The sequence below is a fragment of the Pristiophorus japonicus genome, chromosome 11, assembly GCF_044704955.1.
Source record: "Pristiophorus japonicus isolate sPriJap1 chromosome 11, sPriJap1.hap1, whole genome shotgun sequence".
NCBI lineage: Eukaryota > Metazoa > Chordata > Chondrichthyes > Pristiophoridae > Pristiophorus > Pristiophorus japonicus.
The window spans coordinates 95,608,633-95,627,033 of NC_091987.1; the positions used below are offsets into that span (position 1 = coordinate 95,608,633).

At 45.3% G+C, this 18,401-nt stretch overlaps 1 protein-coding gene across 6 annotated transcripts in view; it reads left to right on the forward strand.

The window, feature by feature from the left end:
- eva1c (eva-1 homolog C (C. elegans)) overlaps window positions 1-18,401 on the forward strand; it is a 169,873-nt gene that overhangs the window by 58,411 nt on the left and 93,061 nt on the right. The window lies entirely within an intron of this gene.

Here is an 18,401-nt window from a genome sequence, read left to right on the forward strand (position 1 = left end):
GGCAGTGTTGAATCTCATCGTTAATGTCTGCTCTTGTTGTTAAGAGGCTCCCGAGGTATGGGAAATGGTCCACGTTGTCCAAGGCCATGCCGTGGATCTTGATGACTGGGGAGCAGTGCTGTGCGGCGAGGACAGGCTGGTGGAGTTCCTTTGTCTTATGGATGTTTAGCGTAAGGCCCATGCTTTCGTACGCCTCAGTAAATACGTCGACTATGTCCTGGAGTTCAGCCTCGGTATGTGTGTAGACGCAGGCGTCATCTGCATACTGTAGCTCGATGACAGAGGTTGGGGTGGTCTTGGACCTGACATGGAGACGGCGAATGTTGAACAGGTTCCCACTGGTTCTGTAGTTTAGTTCCACTCCAGCGGGGAACTTGTTGACTGTGAGGTGGAGCATGGCAGCGAGGAAGATTCAGAAGAGGATTGGGGCGATGGTGCAGCCCTGTTTGATGTGGATTGCGTCTGTAATGGATTCGTTGGCAGAGGATGGTGATGAACTTTTGTGGCCATCCGAAACTGAGGAGGACGCTGCATAGACCCTCGCAGTTGACAGTGTCAAAGGCCTTTGTAAGGTCGAAGAAGGCCATGTATAAGGGCTGGTGCTGTTCCCTGCATTTTTCCTGCAGCTGTTGCGCTGCAAAAATCATGTCCGTTGTGTCCCGTAGGGGACGGAATCCGCACTGTGACTCCATGAGGAGCTCCTCGGAGAGAAAACGGTTGAGGAGGACTCTAGCAACGACTTTCCCAGTGGCTGATAACAGGGAGATTCCTCTGTAGTTGCTGTAGTTGGACTTGTCCCCTTTTTTAAAGATGGTCACGATCATTGCATCTCTGAGATCTCCCCTCTCCAGATGAGAGAGATGAGGTCATGTATTTGTGCCAGTAGTGCCTCTCTGCCATACTTCAGTGCCTCAGCAGGAATTCCACCCGCTCCCGTAGCCTTGTTGTCCTTAAGCTATCTTATGGCTTTTTTTACCTCGTGCAGTGTTGGGGCTTTACTGAGGTGGTGGCGAGTAGCATGCTGCGGGATGGAGTTGAGAACACTCGAGTCAAAGGCAGCGTCTCTGTTGAGGAGATCTTCAAAGTGCTCCTTCCAACGGACCCTGACTACCTCGATGTCTTCAGTACAGGATCTCCAATTGCCCCCTTAAACCTATAGGGTCATTTATTTGGTCATTCAGGTATAGAAGGGATAATACTTTACATAATTCAGACCAACAATGAGTTCAATTGGCTGTAATGTCATTAATGTGACAAGTTCAGCACTGCATTGTTGAGGTGGGAGGGGCGGGGGAAGGGGGGGGTTGTGGTGGGGGGGAATAAGCAATGAATGTAATGGTAAATTAAATCTGATATGGATGTTTTCATCTAAAACTCTGGATCTGAAATGGTCAACAATAAAATTGCATCAAACCAGAAAATACAATTCTAGAAAACACCATGGAAAGGTTTTTTTAAATCATTTTAACACTATTCTTTTAGGGATAGCAGCACATAATGGCCCAGAAATTGCAGCCTCGCCGAGTCTGTATGAAGTGCGCATGGACCCGACCAGGCCTCGCAAAAGCCAGTTCTCAGGGTGCGATGCGAATGCGCCAAGAACTGGCTTTTCTGATGGGTCAAGATTTCTCCGTACAGATCCAATGCATTCCCAGGAGAAGGACATCCGCGTGAGAGAGATTGGACTATTTGCCCAATTCATGCCTTGCGAATGTCCTTCAAACTTTTACACAGGCGTATAGTCTACTTTTACCAGTATAACATTTTAAAAACATAGAAAAATTAAATTTAAACACTAATTTTTGTATTAAAAACCCTGTCCATTAAGGTAAGTTTATTTTTAACCCTATTAAAACACATTAAACAAAATTCCCAATTTTTTTTTCTCTAAAACATTGCACTTAATTTCAATTAATTTTAAATATGTGAGGTGTTTTATTTATTTATTATGCTGTGTTTCGGTGTTTTCGGGGGTTTCTCATTGATGGTAAGGGGAGCCCGTACAAACAGAGCACCCATTTTTATCACTGAGAATACTGCATAGTGATTGATGGTCCAGGCCCATGTGACTCCAGCATGTACGTACGTACCTGAAAGACATCTCCCCATTCGCTGTGCAGCGAATCGAGGCCTGACCAGAATCCTGCATTCCTCCGGAACCACCAGGTTCTTTTGTAGATTTTTTTCGGGTCGGAGGCGCCCGTACGAAGGAAGCCTCTGACCGCAAATTCTGGACCAATATTAAATATATTATTTTTGTCAACAAGTTGGTACAGGTTGAATCTCACTTATCCGTAACTCCCTTATCCGGAACCACCCCTCGTTCGGAACCATTCCTGGCCGTTGGGTGGTGCATGTGCAGAATGCGGCCAATCAAAATCCTCTCAAAATCTCAATGAAAATAAAACTTGCCCATTTACACTTATAGACCCACAATAAATTTACCCCAAGTCCTCAAAAAATATCAATGTAAAATAAATTTACTCAACATCTCGAGGCCCGATGGCCCGCCGACACCTCGGGGCCTGCTGGCCCGCCAAAACCACACTGATGGAAGTGCCAATAAAAATTGTTCAGAAAATATTTTCAAAGTACTTACCTTTTTAATATTTTGGATCAGCTAACCATTCCATAGATTTTGAGAATATCCGAACTCTAGAACTCTAGAATAATTTGGTCTTCAATGTGAGTTGAGACTGCCTGACTGTCTGACTGACAGTTGTTGCAGTCAATCGGCGCGCGCACACACACACACACACTGAAAACACATGACCTCCCCTTATCTGGAAATATCCCTCATTCGGAACAGGCCAGGTCCCGAGGGTTCCGGATAAGAGAGGTTCAACCTGTATCTTGTAACTCCAAATCAAGATCTGCTTTAACAGTTTAAGATTATTACATTAACTTAGTGTTGAACTTAAATAAAGCTCATTGCAATTTCAGGAGTAATGGTTAGGAATGGGATATGTGCATGTTAGCTTTGGCTGCGGCACCACCACTGGTGGGAGGCTGTAATTACAGCGTGACAAGTTTTCATTATAAATATGGAGATATGACCTTATAATGGAAATGTTGGAACAAGGACAGAATGTATGACTTTAAAAAGAACAGCAGCATTATAGCTATGCTCTCTGGGCCAATTGCCCTCTAATTCTGCTTTACCTGAAGTCTACACTTGGTCTTGAGTCCTCGTGTGCAATGTCATGAGAATAAAATAAAAAGGAGATATGCATGGTCAGGTAAAGGAATTATGCCTTTTTAATCACACTCCCCTAATTTGTGAAGTAAAAGTTACTATTTTAGACCCAACCATCTAGTTCCGCATTTTAGTCAGATTTTTAGATTTATATCTTTTATTGGCTGAGTTTGTTAAATTGGGACTCTTTTGATGTTGGGACATTTTACCATATTTTTCCCCAGAGAACTAAATTGACACTTTCCTTTTAAAAAAAAAATGAGACAGTTCAGTGACTCTTAGATAATTGCACAATGGTGGGTTTCCCTGCTGTGACAGTCAATTGCAGGCAGGGTCACAGTCAAATGAAATCATCCCAAAGTGCTTCACAAGATGACTTATTAAGGAAAGTTTCTATATTAAATAAGTTTGGGCAGTTTTAACCCAGTTGCTAATGGACCTAAATCATTACATCGGAGTACTCATAAATCATCGGAGATCAGTACTAAATGTGGAATCTCACTTTAAGACGTGAGTGATTTCTGCTACAAAAAATGGATAATGTTGCCTTTTACAGTAGGGGGTGCTTTTCTGAAATTAGAGTTATGGTATTTGGTGGGGCATGCAGTGTCCATGTTACTATTTATCTATCCAGTGCTATCAACCATGCTGGAAGTACTTTATACCAGGCACTAAAGTGGAAAATATGTTGCATTCCCAGTACTGGCATCCCTCAACTTGATCAAGGCATCAAAAATAGTTAGCGCACCATGTGTGCCCTTAAAGAGTGCCATTAGTGGAAATCTCCCTCATTCATAGCATGCAGCATGGTAAAGGAGCAGGAAATGTAATTGATATTGGTCAGTGTATGTCGCCTGGATCATGCCAGTAATATTATTTCAACAGCAGCATTATGCAGAGAAGGTGCATGCTCTTAACATATGTTCTTAACATCCAAAACATTCTTTAACATAACAATGCTCATGTTTTTAATCTTTACCTGTTTAGTACTTACCTTGAAACATTTTTAACTGTGGCTGTGAAATGTTGCCTAGAGCCTGAGTCCAGTTTGTTATTCTGTTTGTATTTTGGGAAGGGATGGTTAGATGAATTGTTGTCTATCACGTTCTCACATGTCTTGGCACAGTCTTGTGAACAATGAGAATAGCATAGGAAGGAAATAAGGATATTGTTACTTTAAACTACAGTTGACGCAATACCTGTTGTCTAGCCATAATGCAAGTTCTTTCTTATTCTTACTTGACCACACTGCTGAATGTGGAGTCAGATTTCTACAGTTTCACAAATGATATTGTATGCAAGTGTAGTAGCAAGTTCAAGATTCTGATCTTGTCACAACAAATTGGACAAGAATCTACAATACATGCAATTCCGCTTGATTTATTTTGTTCCGAACCAGGAATAGTTTTCTACTCATAATGTAATACATACTTTAGTTAATATCAAATCTGATAAAGCCAAATTCTATTTAAGAGCAAGATTTGTTTATGGATTTTCCCAGCCCAATTTTATGACACATACATCCTTTTTTTAAATTTGTTCTGGGATGTGGGCATTGCTGACAAGGTCAGCATTTATTACCCATCCCTAATTGCCCTTGAGAAGGTGTTGGTGAGTCACCTTCTTGAACTGCTGCAGTCCTTGTGGTGAAGGTGCTCCCACAGTGCTGTTAGGGAGGGAGTTCCAAGATTTTGACCCAGCGATAATGAAGGAATGCTGATATATTTCCAAGTCAGGGTGGTGTGTAACTTGGAAGGGTACTTACAGGTGATGGTGCTCCCATGTGCCTGCTACCCTTGTTCTTCTAGGATGTAGAGGCCATGGGTTTGGGAGGTGCTGCCGAAGAAGTCGTGGCGAGTTGCTGCAGTGCATCTTCTAGATGGTATGCACTGCAGCCACGATGCGCTGGTGGTGGAGAGAGTGAATGTTGAAGGTGGTGGATGGAGTGCCAATCAAGCGGGCTGCTTTGTCCTGGATGGTGTCGAGCTTCTTGAGTGTTGTTGAAGCTGCACCCATCCAGGCAAGTAGAGAGTATTCCATCACACTCCTGACTTGTGCCTTGTATATGGTGGAAAGGCTTTGGGGAGTCAGGAGATGAGACACTTGCTGCAGAATACTCTGACCTGTTTTTGTTACCACAGTATTTATGTTTCTGGTCAATGGTGACCCATAGGATGTTGATGGTGGGGGATTCAGTGATGGTAATGCCATTGAATATCAAGGGGAGGTGGTTAGACTCTCACTTGTTGGAGATAGTCATTGCCTGGCACTTGTGTGGCGTGAATGTTACTTGCCACTTATTAGCCCAAGCTTGAATGTTGTCCAGGTCATTCTGCATGCGGTTCATTTTCTGAGGAGTTACGAATGGAACTGATCACTGTGCAATCATCTGAGAACATCCCCACTTCTGACCTTATGGAGGAAGGAGGTTATTGATGAAGCAGCTGAAGATGGTTGGGCCTAGGACACTGCCCTGGGGAACTCCTGCAGCAATGTCCTGGGGCTGTGATGATTGGCCTCCAACAACCACAACCACAACCATCCCGATAATAGCAAGTTTCAAATAACATTTTCTCCAGCCCAGTGATCTGACATAATCATGTTTTCTTAAGCTGTGTGGCATGCCATATAAGTCACATGAAAGAAAATCCTTGGCATGTACTTATGCACATGCTATATGGAGAAAATTGAGCATGGATTAGTTGAAACCACAAGGCAATTCTTTCAGTCAACTCGCCTCAATTTCTTGCTACAGTGTGTAGTGTGCGTGCAAGTACATTATTGTAATGTGATCAAACCTATATATATTTTAAAAGATCTGTTGGTATATTCATTCAAAACTTGAATGAATTGTCAACATTTTCCACTTTGAACATGACAGCGGTGTTGATTGTGACTTTTGACAGTGCAGGGAGGCTCAGTAAGTCATGTGATGGTAACTTCAGTCATGCTGAGCTATAGTGTCATCAGATCCATTTGAACAGATGGTTATGATTTAGTAAGAACCATTGTGTTGTCAACATGTATTATTGAATAGTATATTAATAGAAGGTGAGAATATACTGATATATCACTTTACTGCAAAGATTACATCTGCTATAGCTATCAGTTGTAGCCAATCTGGGGTCCATCTGCTGAAAAATATGTTTTTTTTGCTTAACAGATGACACTGTTAATTGCACCTAATTTAAATCTTCTTTCAATAATCCTTTCATATTGCTCCTACGTTATCTGGATGTTAATCAAGAACGAATCCTGAATCAAGTTACATCAAACATCGAGATTTTCAACCTGTGCCCAAAATGGGCGTGAGGTGGGCGGGGCATCGACAGCACACAGCCAAAGCCACTGTTGGGAGGCCCGAATTATTTTCAGGTCAAAGCCTCGTCCGAATTCAGCTGGAAAGTTTGGGTACCAAATGGGCACTCCACTGTTGCTCACTAGTCTTTGAAGGCTGAAAATTGGCTAGATTCTCCATCAGGTCAGGCCTGTTGGTGGTAGCTGGGAGAGGTACGACTGCCGTTCCTGAGGTGGAGGAGAGGGCGAGAACGTGCTGGCAGTAGACCAGAAGACTTTTGTGGAATTGGAGGAGCATGAATGTTTCTCCCGTCCCCACAAAATTTTTTATAAAAAAATGCCAAAAACCTTTTCCTGAGCAGTCTGCAGTAGACGTTATAAGGGCTGCTTGTTAGGCCACAACTGGACCTCGTCTGCTCATTGAAGTGAAAGTTACCAACAAATGATCATTTTCAATGCTTTGAGAATAAGCTTTGTTTGGTATTGTCCATGCATTTGAATTTACAATTAAAGGAAAATTATTTTGGTGTGTTAGAATAACTTGTTTCAGAATAACACTATGCTTTGACCAGGTATGCGCCTATCTAAATTTAACTTTATAATCAAAATGTAATCTTGTTAATCTGCTAGCAGTCATGGAGGCGACAGTTGTCTCTTTTACTTTGTAGTGGAGGCATTATATTTAAGCATTTGTGAAACTACATGGTAGATGGTATCAGTTGCAGTACATTACAGCAATTAAGCTGACATATTTAGTGCAGTTCCAAGCCTCATCTCAAATTGTAACAGCCATCATAAGGACACAAATATTAGTAATATGATATAAAATGAAAACATCTATCTTTTTAATGTTATTTTCCTTCAGTAGGATGGATTGAACTGAGAAAGTACAACCAAAAGAAATGAATATAACACTTTGTGGGCTATACATCAAGACATCTAAGCAAAGGAAAGTTTGCAGAAAAATATTCTAGTGGAAAGGAACATTCTAATAGGATGGGGTGGAAATTTGGTCGTACCTCAGTTGGAGCAGTGTCTCGGGCGGAGCGGTATGTTTTGCGCCGTCAAGTGGTTTGCATCTGCCGCCGCAAAATGCATCAGCTGGATTTGGAGCGGGCGCTAAGGGAGCCGTTGCACACCTCTTTCAGGGCGCTGGGCCGGCTGAGCAAGGGAAAATCTCGAGCTAAAGAGCCAGTCTCAGAGCATCATAACAGAAGCCTGGAGGAAAAAAAATCTGAAAAAAACCCACCAAAAATATTCCCAATATATAGCTCACTCCACCACAACATAAATTCCCCCCCCCCCAAAAAAAAACAATCACACTTGCTTCAGGTCGGCATTACTTACCTGACTGCAGCCGCTACAGCTTGGAATGCCAGCTTTCACAGGCGTTCCCAGCAGGACCCTCGACGGAGCGCTACGGGTCGGGCCGCGATCCAAAAATCGGGCCATTGTCGCAACCAGAGATGTTGCACACCGGCTCGCCTCTCCCGGGCGGTATGCTCCGCCCCCCCACCCCCCCATCAATACCGGCATTGAATGTCCCGGCGGGGCGTTGGAAGCTGGCCACCCAGGCGTAACTGCTTTCCGCCGCCATTGCCGCCCCTCTGCTAAAAGGGCAGCAAAAGAACGAATTTCCACCCCGATGTGTCCAAACAGATCAGATAAAACATTCACATATCACATTCTTCTTCGGGGATTTCATCTCCTCTGGTAGCTCACTGCCTAATATGTTCACGTAAAATTCTTGAGTGCGGTATTTTAACATGGTTGTTAGCCAATTCAAAATGTGTATTCAGTTTCATTTATATTCTCCCTCCTCTGCACAAGGATAGGCTTTTAGCAAGGGTTTAACCATTATAAAGAAGCAAATTTACTTTTGTTGATTTGCCATGATGCATTTTAGGCTGTAAGAAAGACCTAGTGGTGTCGATTTTAACAGCCCCTGCTGGGCATGGACCAGGGGCACTCCAAATATCATGGTGCTGCACCTACTGCCCGATTTCCACACCTGATCCAACCATTGCCATTTTGATAACGTCCCACATGGCAGACAGATCACGAAAGTAAAAGCCCATGGGATCCAAGGCAAAGTGGCAAGTTGGATCCAAAATTGGCTCAGAGGCAGGAAGCAAAGAATAATGGTAGATGGGTAATAATGGTAGATGGGTGTTTTTGTGACTGGACGGCTGTTTCCAGTGGGGTTCCGCAGGTCCCTTGCTTTTCGTAGTATAAATGATTTGGACTTGAATGCAGGAGGTACGATTAAGAAGTTTGCAGATGATAGAAAAATTAGCCATGTGGTTGATAATGAAGAAGAAAGCTGTGGATTGCAGGAAGATATCAATGTACTGGTCAGGTGGGCAGAACAATGGCAAATGGAATTTAATCCTGAGAAGTGTGAGGTAATGCATTTGGGGAGGGCTAACAAGGCAAGGGAATACACAATAAATGGTGGGACACTGAGAAGAGTAGAGGAACAAAGGGACCTTAGAGTGCATGTCCACAGATCCCTGAAGGTAGCAGGTCAGGTAGAGAAACATAGAAACATAGAAAATAGGTGCAGGAGTAGTCCATTTGGCCCTTCGAGCCTGCACCGCCATTCAATAAGATCATGGCTGATCATTCCCTCAGTACCACTTGCCTGCTTTCTCTCCATACCCCTTGATCCCCTTAGCCGTAAGGGCCATATCTAACTCCCTCTTGAATATATCCAATGAACTGGCATCAACAACTCTCTGCGGCAGGGAATTCCACAGGTTTACAACTCTCTGAGTGAAGAAGTTTCTCCTCATCTCAGTCCTAAGGTGGTTAAGAAGGCATAACAAAACAATGCCTTTATTAGTTGAGGCATAGAATACAAGAGCAGGGAGGTTATGCTTGAACTGTATACAACACTAGTTAGGTCACAGCTAGAGTACTGCGTGCAGTTCTGGTCACCACATTACAGGAATGATGTGATTGCACTCAAGAGGGTACAGAGGAGATTTATGAGGGTGTTGCCTGGACTGGAGAATTTTAGCAATGAGGAAAGATTGGATAGGCTGGGTGTGTTTTCTTTGGAACTCTTTGGAGGCTGAGAGGAGACCAAATTATGAGGGGCCTGGATAGAGTGGATAGGAAGAACCTATTCGCCTTAGCAGAGGAGTCAATAACCAGGGGGCATAGATTTAAAGTAAGTGGTAGAAGGTTTAGAGGGTTTTTGATAAGAAATATTTTCACCCAGAGGGTGGTGCGTGTCTGGAACTCACTACCTGAAAGGATGGTAGAGGCAGAAACCCTCACCACATTTAAAAAGTACTTGGATGTGCACTTGAAATGCTGTAGCCTACAAGGCTACAGACCAAGAGCTGGAAAGTGGGATTAGGCTGTGTAGATCTTTGTTGGCCAACAAGGACACGAAGGGCCGAATGGCCTCCTTGTGTGCTGTAAATTTCAATGATTCTATGATTCACAAGGGTGACCCAGGTGCCCACCTGAAGCAGGCAGGAGCCTCATTAAAGTATGTTAAAGGTGCTATATAAATACAAGTTGTTGTTATAGATTATGCTGAAGTGGCAATTTCTTTCCTCTTATATCAACCATCTTAAATGTGTCTCTTTTATTTTAATCAATCTATGTGTGTTTTGGCATAGATATAGCCACAGTGCGACTTGCCTTGTTATTTCATACTGCTAGTATATCAAGCAACAGAGACTGTAGATGCTTTTATCAGATATCACCTTTCTTAACTTTCTTTGATCATGATCCATTGTAATATCATTGAGATTTATGCTTCAATAAGGATGTATTTCTAGTGGTTACAGACCGATCAGAACTGTTTGTTTGAACCTGTGTGCTAGTCATGATTGTTCATCAGCCATAGTTCACTTGACTTTGTGGAACCGCAAATGTTAGATTTTCATAATATTCTAGTTTTATCAGCATATTATTCTTATGCAGAGATAAATAATCATGAAAGACCAGCAGAACAAAGCAATGGAACATATTTTTTTTAAAGGAGGCTAACGTGCCGGAGACTGTTATCTCAAATGAATTGCCATGGATTCCTCATACGTGATGTGAGCGTTCTAAATTCAGCCAGTATATATCTATTAACTGACATGGCAGGCAGGGATATATGCTTTTAATCCCGGAGGGAAGTTTCTAAACTGTCATCGTCGGGTATTTTCCAGGCTTCATAATGAGATTTCTCTGGAACTTAACAACTGTTATTTTAATTGATGTAATCACTGTTTGATTAATCAGACAGTGCACTGATATTTACTGGCTTTTTTCCCACTTGGGTTTTTTTGTAGTTTATATAAGAACATGAAAATTAGGAACAGAAGTAGGCCATGCGGCCCTTCGAGCCCGCTGTCATTTGGAATTGGAACCTAACCTGATTGAGTAGAGTGGGCCTATACTCTCTGGAGCTTAGAAGAATGAGAGGTGATCTCATTGAAATATATAAGATTCTGAGGCGATTGACAAGGTAGATGCTGAGAGGTTGTTTACCCTAGCTGGAGAGTTTAGAACTAGGGGGCATGGTCTCAGGGTAAGTCTGAGATGAGGAGGAATTTCTTCACTCAGAGGGTTGTAAGTCTTTCGAATTCTCTACCCGAAAGAGCTGTGAATGTCATTGAGTATATTCAAGGCTGAGATAGATAGATAGATTTTTGGAATCTAGGGGAATCGAAGGATATGGGGATCTGGCGGGAAAGTGGATAGTTTAACCGGGAGCCAATGTAGGTCAGAGAGCGCAGGGGTGATGGGTGATTGTGACTTGATGTGAGTTAGGACATAGTCTGCTGAGTTTTGGGTGACCTCAAGTTTACGTAGTGTAGAATGTGGGAGGCCAGCCAGGAGTGAGTTGGAGTAGTCAAGTCTAGAGATAACAAAGGCATGAATGAAGGTTTCAGCAGCAGAAGAGCTGAGGCAGGGGCAGAGGTGGGCGATGTTACAGAGGGGGAAAAAGGCGGTTTTAATGATGCCGCGGATATGTGACTGGAAGCTCATTTCAGGGTCAAACATGGCGCCTAGGTTGCGAACAGTCTTATTCGCCCTCAGATTGACGCTAGGGAGAGGGATGGAGTCAGTGGTTAGGGAACGCAGTTTGTGGCAGGGACCAAAGATAATGGCTTCGGTCTTCCAAATATTTAATTGGAGAAAATTAAGAGAAAAAGAAAACTGAGGTGTGGACTGGGGCCACTGGATGTGGGATCGAGTGAGCACATGACAGCTGGTGCTAGCCAGGCTGCAAAAATTATGGGCCCGAACCTTGGTTGACTCTAAGGCCTGCCCATTTCTCGACAGTCCCCGGGCAGCAGATACCTTTTTTCCGCTCACTGCTGCTGGGGCCAGTCGGGAGCGAGTTTCGCCGCACTTGTGCCGGCGGCAACGGCAGCAGCAGGCAGCAGGAGTTGGTGGCCGGGAGCGGGCGTCAGCGGGCAGCGGCTGCAGTGGGCAGTATGTGCAGGCATCTCAACTCGGAAGACTTTAGAGGCCGTGCAACGCGCATGCGTGAGACTTGTTTTTTTTTGTAGTCTCATTTGCCAGCTGAAGTTGAGGCGAATCAGGCTGATGGGACATCTGCGCAAGCGCTTAAATGCTGATCACTCCTTAGCATCTGCCAGTTGGAGAAGGGAGAGTGTTGGAAGTAGGGAGCAACAAAGTATTCAGCAGCCATCTTTCTAGGGAATTAAAATGAGTGGACAAAAAACTTCAAGGAAGACTTTTAAAACCAGGCCCAGAGCTCCCTGGTTTAATGATGAAGAACTGGAGGAGCTTATATCTGACGTGGAGCGCAGGTATAAAGACCTCACTCGGGATGGTCGTGGAAAGCCTCCACCACCCCAATACAGATGCATCTGGAGGAAGATTGGTGAGGCTGTGTCCTCAGTGGGCAACTTTGTGCGGAATGGAGACCAGTGGAGGAAACGTTGGAATGAGGTGTTGGCGTCAGCAAGAATGAGTAACCATTTATTGGAGCCCTCCCGTACAACTCCAAAAGGTTCTGTGCCAGAAGTGTCTGTGTGAGTGTGTGTGGGGCATGAGCAAAAGAGGTCAAGGCTGCAACGTTTCTTTCCGCAGAAGAAAAAGACATCCAAGACAGCAAGCCTGAGTGCCACGGGAAGGGGCCCAGCAGAGGGCATAGAGTTGAGCAGCCTGGATGAGCGTGCCTTGGCATTGGTGGGTGACCACCGCCGTGCAATCACAAAGGGTGATGCAGATCCCGTGATAGAGCATGGTAAGATTAATCTAATCTCCAGTGTGTGTGACGCTCATGTCATGAAAGGTACTGCAATCTTATGTCAAAAGCATTTTCATGCACACTTTGTCGATCATTCTTGGTGTGCCCATGTAGCGATGGGACCCCTTGATGGCACAATGTGAAATTAGACGGCTCACATGTCATGCTGACCAACCCCAACCACCAGCTATAGAATTAAATGTTCTTCTCTACTTGCAGATGGTGAGTCGGACAGCACCAAGCAATGCACACCATCCACCTCTGGCACACAAAGGAGAAGTGTTATCCCAAGTACTCTCTCCCCTGCATTGTTAACAGCCCAAGACAGCAACTCATTCATCCAACCCTCCCACCCACCAAGATCATCCATGTCCACCGCACCTACCTCCGCCACCCAGACAGGAAGACAAGGAGGCAGAGGAGGGAGAAGGACCCATTGTAGAGCCAATTGAACTCGAGGAGCTGCAAGGGGAAGACACCAGCCACCTGTCCGGAGAGCCTCAGTATTGGGGTCCGAATTCATGGGCTTCGAACTGGACGAACCAGGAACAAGTACTGGCAGGCACAGAGGCCATGGCGTTAAACCAGCCATGGCGCAGTCACCCACACAGACCCAACAATCCCCTGAGGATGAAGGACGGCTTGCGGCCATTAACGAGATAGTCAACTATCGAGGACGAACGCCGAGCTAGGTCGCGATCTGCTGCAGACCATGTCTGGGATAGCTGCCAGAATTGCAACCCTTGCTCAACACCATACTGACAGCATGGAGCAGCACATTAGTGCGGTGGAGCACAACACAGAATCTGTCGAGGCGATGAGGCAAGCGATGGCTTCTGGCCAGGTCGTGGAAGCCCCCGAGCCCACACCCTCAAGGCACACAGATCCCGAGGAGCCGGACATGTCGGCTCCATCAATCACGCCCCCTGCCTTCTCGCCATGATGTCTGCAGAGATCCGGCTGCCCTCCTGCACAACCTGATGAACCAGAGGTGGTGAGGGGCAGGTGTGTGGCACGCCACGTTGAAGGCGAAGCGAAGAAGAGGACGATGGGCCTCACATCAAGGGGGGGAAAAGAGAGGAGGTGGTGGCGGGTAGAGGGGTGGTGGTGGCGGGTAGAGGGGTGGGTGTTTGATGGTCTATATGCTCGTTAATGGTATGATGTTCTGTCACTTTTGGAATGCTGCACTTTTCAATAAATTCACATTATTCATCCACTCTTGGTCGGTGTCTCATTTTTACATAATATGTGGTGCCTTCTGAGAAAAACACAGCTCTCTCTCACGTATTCCACTGTATGAGGGATATCTTGCCCTCCACCTATGATTCTACTTCCATCTCGCCACGACAAGTAAGGGTCACCAATGCAGGAAGGCTTCCATTCAATGAGAGTCAGTTGAACTATTTTCAGGGCACACATTAAGGCTTGCACTTCACCCAACTTTTTCTCACACCAAACATCGCATAGTGCCACCCATGAGATGACATGTGCATCAGTGAAATTGCAGTCCATTATATGTATTTTTCCGTCTTCCATACCACATCTCATGCTGTTCTCACTCACATGCCGAGACCCGCCAGAGCTTTACATCTTCTAACTCTCGCCCATTTTCTCTGACCTAAAATCATTCCATATGCGCAGTCACAATCTGTCACTAAAAATCTTCCGCCTGAAATGGTTTCAAGACTCTTGTAGGGCATCTCCATTGAGGCTTCACCATCTTTCAACACTCATTGCCGCTTCCTCTACCACACCTTCCCTTCAACGGAATAATCTGGAATTACATATCTCAACTCTTTCTGTGTGGCTTGAGGTCCATTACATTACTATTTCTGTGCCACCATTAATGCTGTAGCATGTGCACGATACCCAAGATGTGAAGAGCTGCAACCCGCTGAGCGATTCTCCCTGCCGCCCGACTCACAGTCAGGTCAGACCAGCTTTTTGCCAGCGTTCCTTCTGGCGGGCGGCAGGGCGATCTTAGTCCATGGTGCCTGAGGAAAATCCCGGATTTCTAGCCTCGGGCATGGGCGGGCGGCAGCAAGTAGCGCCAGAGAAACCTCTGCGAGGAATCTCCCGGTGGGCGGCACCTGGGCGGGCAAATGGGCGGGACCGGAGTAATCGCCAAATAAAAACTATTTCTGGCGGAAGTTCGGTGGCTGTGGGCGGAAACTCAGCCAAGTTAGGGACCTATAAATGTGCTTTTTGCCAAGTGGGAGTCAGGTAACTTATTTGCTCTGGAAAGGAACTAGAAGGTGCTGCAGAGGGAAGTTGTGACACCATTCACATTACTACCAGCATGGTTGCTGAACGGCTGTGCAAAAACAAGGTAAATAAATCTCAGGGACCAGATAAGATGTGTTATGTATGCATGCCTGTTTACTGTGTGATGTCTGTAACACTGTTATGCAACACTGAATGTACCGTTACACTGTACACACCTTACCTGCACACTGCAGGTAACCCAGTATAAAAAGGAACACACAGCTTGTTGTCTGCACGCAGGAGCTGCAAATAAAGGACTACAGGTCTACACAATTTAAGTATCATACCCTGCCTCATGGAGTCATTACTAAAGGTGCCTACATATGCTACAAGATGCATCTGAGAATCCTTATGGCACGAAGGGAGGAAATTGCAGGAAATCTGGCACAAATTTTCCAGAAATTACTGAATACTGGAGAGGTGTCTGGAGGCTGGAGAAAGACACATGTTACTCCTATTTTTTTTTAAAACGTAGCAAAAGTGATCCCAGAAACTGTAGATTAGTGAGTTTTACAACCATTATGGGTAAAATTATGGAGACCTTTTTTTAAAGATAAGGTCATGGAGCACCGGGGTAGAATTAACATCATAAAAGATAATCAATATGGGTTCATGCAAGGTCTTGCCAATCTAATTAATTGGATTTCTTTGAGGGCGATACAAAGGAACTTGAGAGGAATAAGCCTCTGAATGTGGAATACTTGTGCTTTAGTAAGGCCTTTGACAAAGTTTCTCTGGAATGGCTGGTACTGAAAATAAGGAAAGTAGAAATCAGTGAAAATATTTTATGATGAATACTGTTGTATATGGAGAAAGAGTCAGACTGAACACTGAGCTCAAAATAAAGTGTGACCTTAGTCTTTTACCTGTGGAGCCTCCTTAAATACCTGTGCTCCCAAGAGATTATGGGATCCCTTGGGATGCCAGGGAATGAGCCCTCTGGTGGCTGTACAGAGTAAATACAAGAATATATATAATACAACACTCCCCCCACCCCCCAAAGTCAATAGTGTAACTATTTACAATGTGAGTCGATCTGGGGAACTTCTTGACCTGGTTGATCATCTCGGTGTGAAAGCTGGTGTTGTTGAATCATTTGTTGGGCCCTCGCTGGGCTGCTGTGCAGCTGGCCTTGCTGAGCTGCCTAGTGTGTTAGGCCCTGCAGGGCTGCTGTGGATGATGGGGGGTGGGGGGAGTGTTGTATTATATATATTCTTGTATTTACTCTGTACAGCCACCAGAGGGCTCATCCCCCGGCGTCCCAAGGGATCCCATAATCTCTTGGGAGCACAGGTATTTAAGGAGGCTTCACAGGTAAAAGACTAAGGTCACACTTTATTTTGAGCTCAGTGTTCAGTCTGACTCTTTCTCCATATATAACAGTATTCATCATAAAATATTTTGCTTTGTGGTCAACCATGGTGCCGGTTGCCACTGTGTATATGTTGGGGGATCAAAAAAGGTAGGGTCCAAGGTGGGTTGCTCACGATAGTCCATGAATCCGAGTTTGATTTGGTCCAAGTGTTTCCAGTGAATGAGTCCATTTGAAAGTTTGACCCGAAACACCCTGCTCCCCTCTTTGGCCACGACAGTGCCGGGAAGCCACTTGGGACCTTGTCCATAATTTAATATAAATATAGGATCATTGATTTCAATCTCGCATGACACATTTGCGCTATCATGGTTGAAATCGCCTGCTCTCTACCTGTTCATGCAGATGAGGGTCAAATAACAAGAGCCTTGTATTAAGTGCTCTTTTCATGAGCAGTTCAGCAGATGGGATCCCAGTGAGCGAGTGGGGTCTCGTGCGGTAGCTAAGCAGGACTCAGGATAGGCAAGTCTGCAGTGAGCCATCAGTTACCCTCCTCGAGCCTTGCTTGATGGTTTGCACTGCTCTCTCTGCCTGACCATTGGACGCTGGTTTAAACGGGGCAGGTGTGACATATTTGATCCCGTTACGGGTCATGAATTCTTTTAACTCAGCACTGGTAAAACATGGGCCGTTGTCGCTCACCAGGACATCGGGTGGGCCGTGTGTGGCAAACATGGCCCGCAGGCTTTCAGTGGTGGCAGCGGATGTGCTAGCCGACATTATCTCACATTCAATCCACATGGAGTATGCATCTACAACCACAAGGAACATTTTACCCAAGAATGGGCCTGCATAGTCGACGTGTACCCTAGACCACGGAGGGCCAAGACCATGAACTTAGCGGCGCCTCCCTGGCTTAACTGCGAGCAGATATTACATTTGTGAAAGCAGGACTCTAAGTCCGCATTGATACCGGGCCACTACACGTGGAATCTGGCTATCGCTTTCATCATTACGATGCCTGGGTGGGGACTGTGGAGGTCATTGATGAAGGTGTCTCTGCCCTTCTTGGGGACCACTACTCAATTGCCCCACAGAAGGCAGTCTGCATGCATAGACATTTCATCTTTGCGCCACTGGAACGGCTTTATCTCTTTCTGCATTTCCACTGGGACACTGGACCAGCTCCCGTGAAGCACACAGCTTTTGACTACAGATAATAAGGGGTGCTGGCTTGTCCAGGTTTGGATCTGCCGGGCAGTGACGGGTGATTGCTCACTTTCAAATGCTTCCATAACCATGGCTAGCTTTGCGGGCTGCACCATTTCCACCCCCGTGGTGGGCAATGGCAACCTATTGAGAGCATCGGCGCAGTTTTCTGTGCCTGGCCTGTGGCGGATGGCATAGTTGTATGTGGACAACGTGAGCGCCCATCTCTGGATGCGGGCCGGTGCATTGGTATTTATCCCTTTACTCTCAGAGAACAGGGATATAAGTGGCTTATGGTCAGTTTCCAATTCAAATTTTAACCCAAACATGAATTGATGCATTTTCTTTACCCCTTAGACACACGCTAACGCTTCTTTCTCAATCATGCTGTAGGCATTCTCAGCCTTAGACAGACTGCTGGATGCATAAGCAACCAGTTGCAGTTTTCCCAAATCATTAGCTTGTTGCAATACCACCCGACGCCATATGACGACGCACCAAACGCTTACATGGATCATACACCACAAGCAATTTGTTTGAGCATAACAATTTTCTTGGCTTTTGCCCCAAACCCATTTGTCCCCTTTTCGTAATAAGACATGCAGTGGTTCTAACCATGTGCTGAGACCTGGTAAGAAGTTACTAAAGTGGTTCAGGAGTCCCAGAAACGACCGCAGCTCCGTCACGTTCTGTGGCCTCGGTGCATTCTCAATTGCCTACATCTTCGCGTTGGTGGGTCTGATGCCGTCTGCCGCAATCCTCCTTCCCAGGAACTCCACTTCAGGTGCCAGGCAAACACACTTCGAGCATTTTAACCTGAGCCCCACGCGGTTGAGTTGACTAAGAACCTCCTCCAGGTTCTGCAGATGCTCGACTGTGTTCCGACCTGT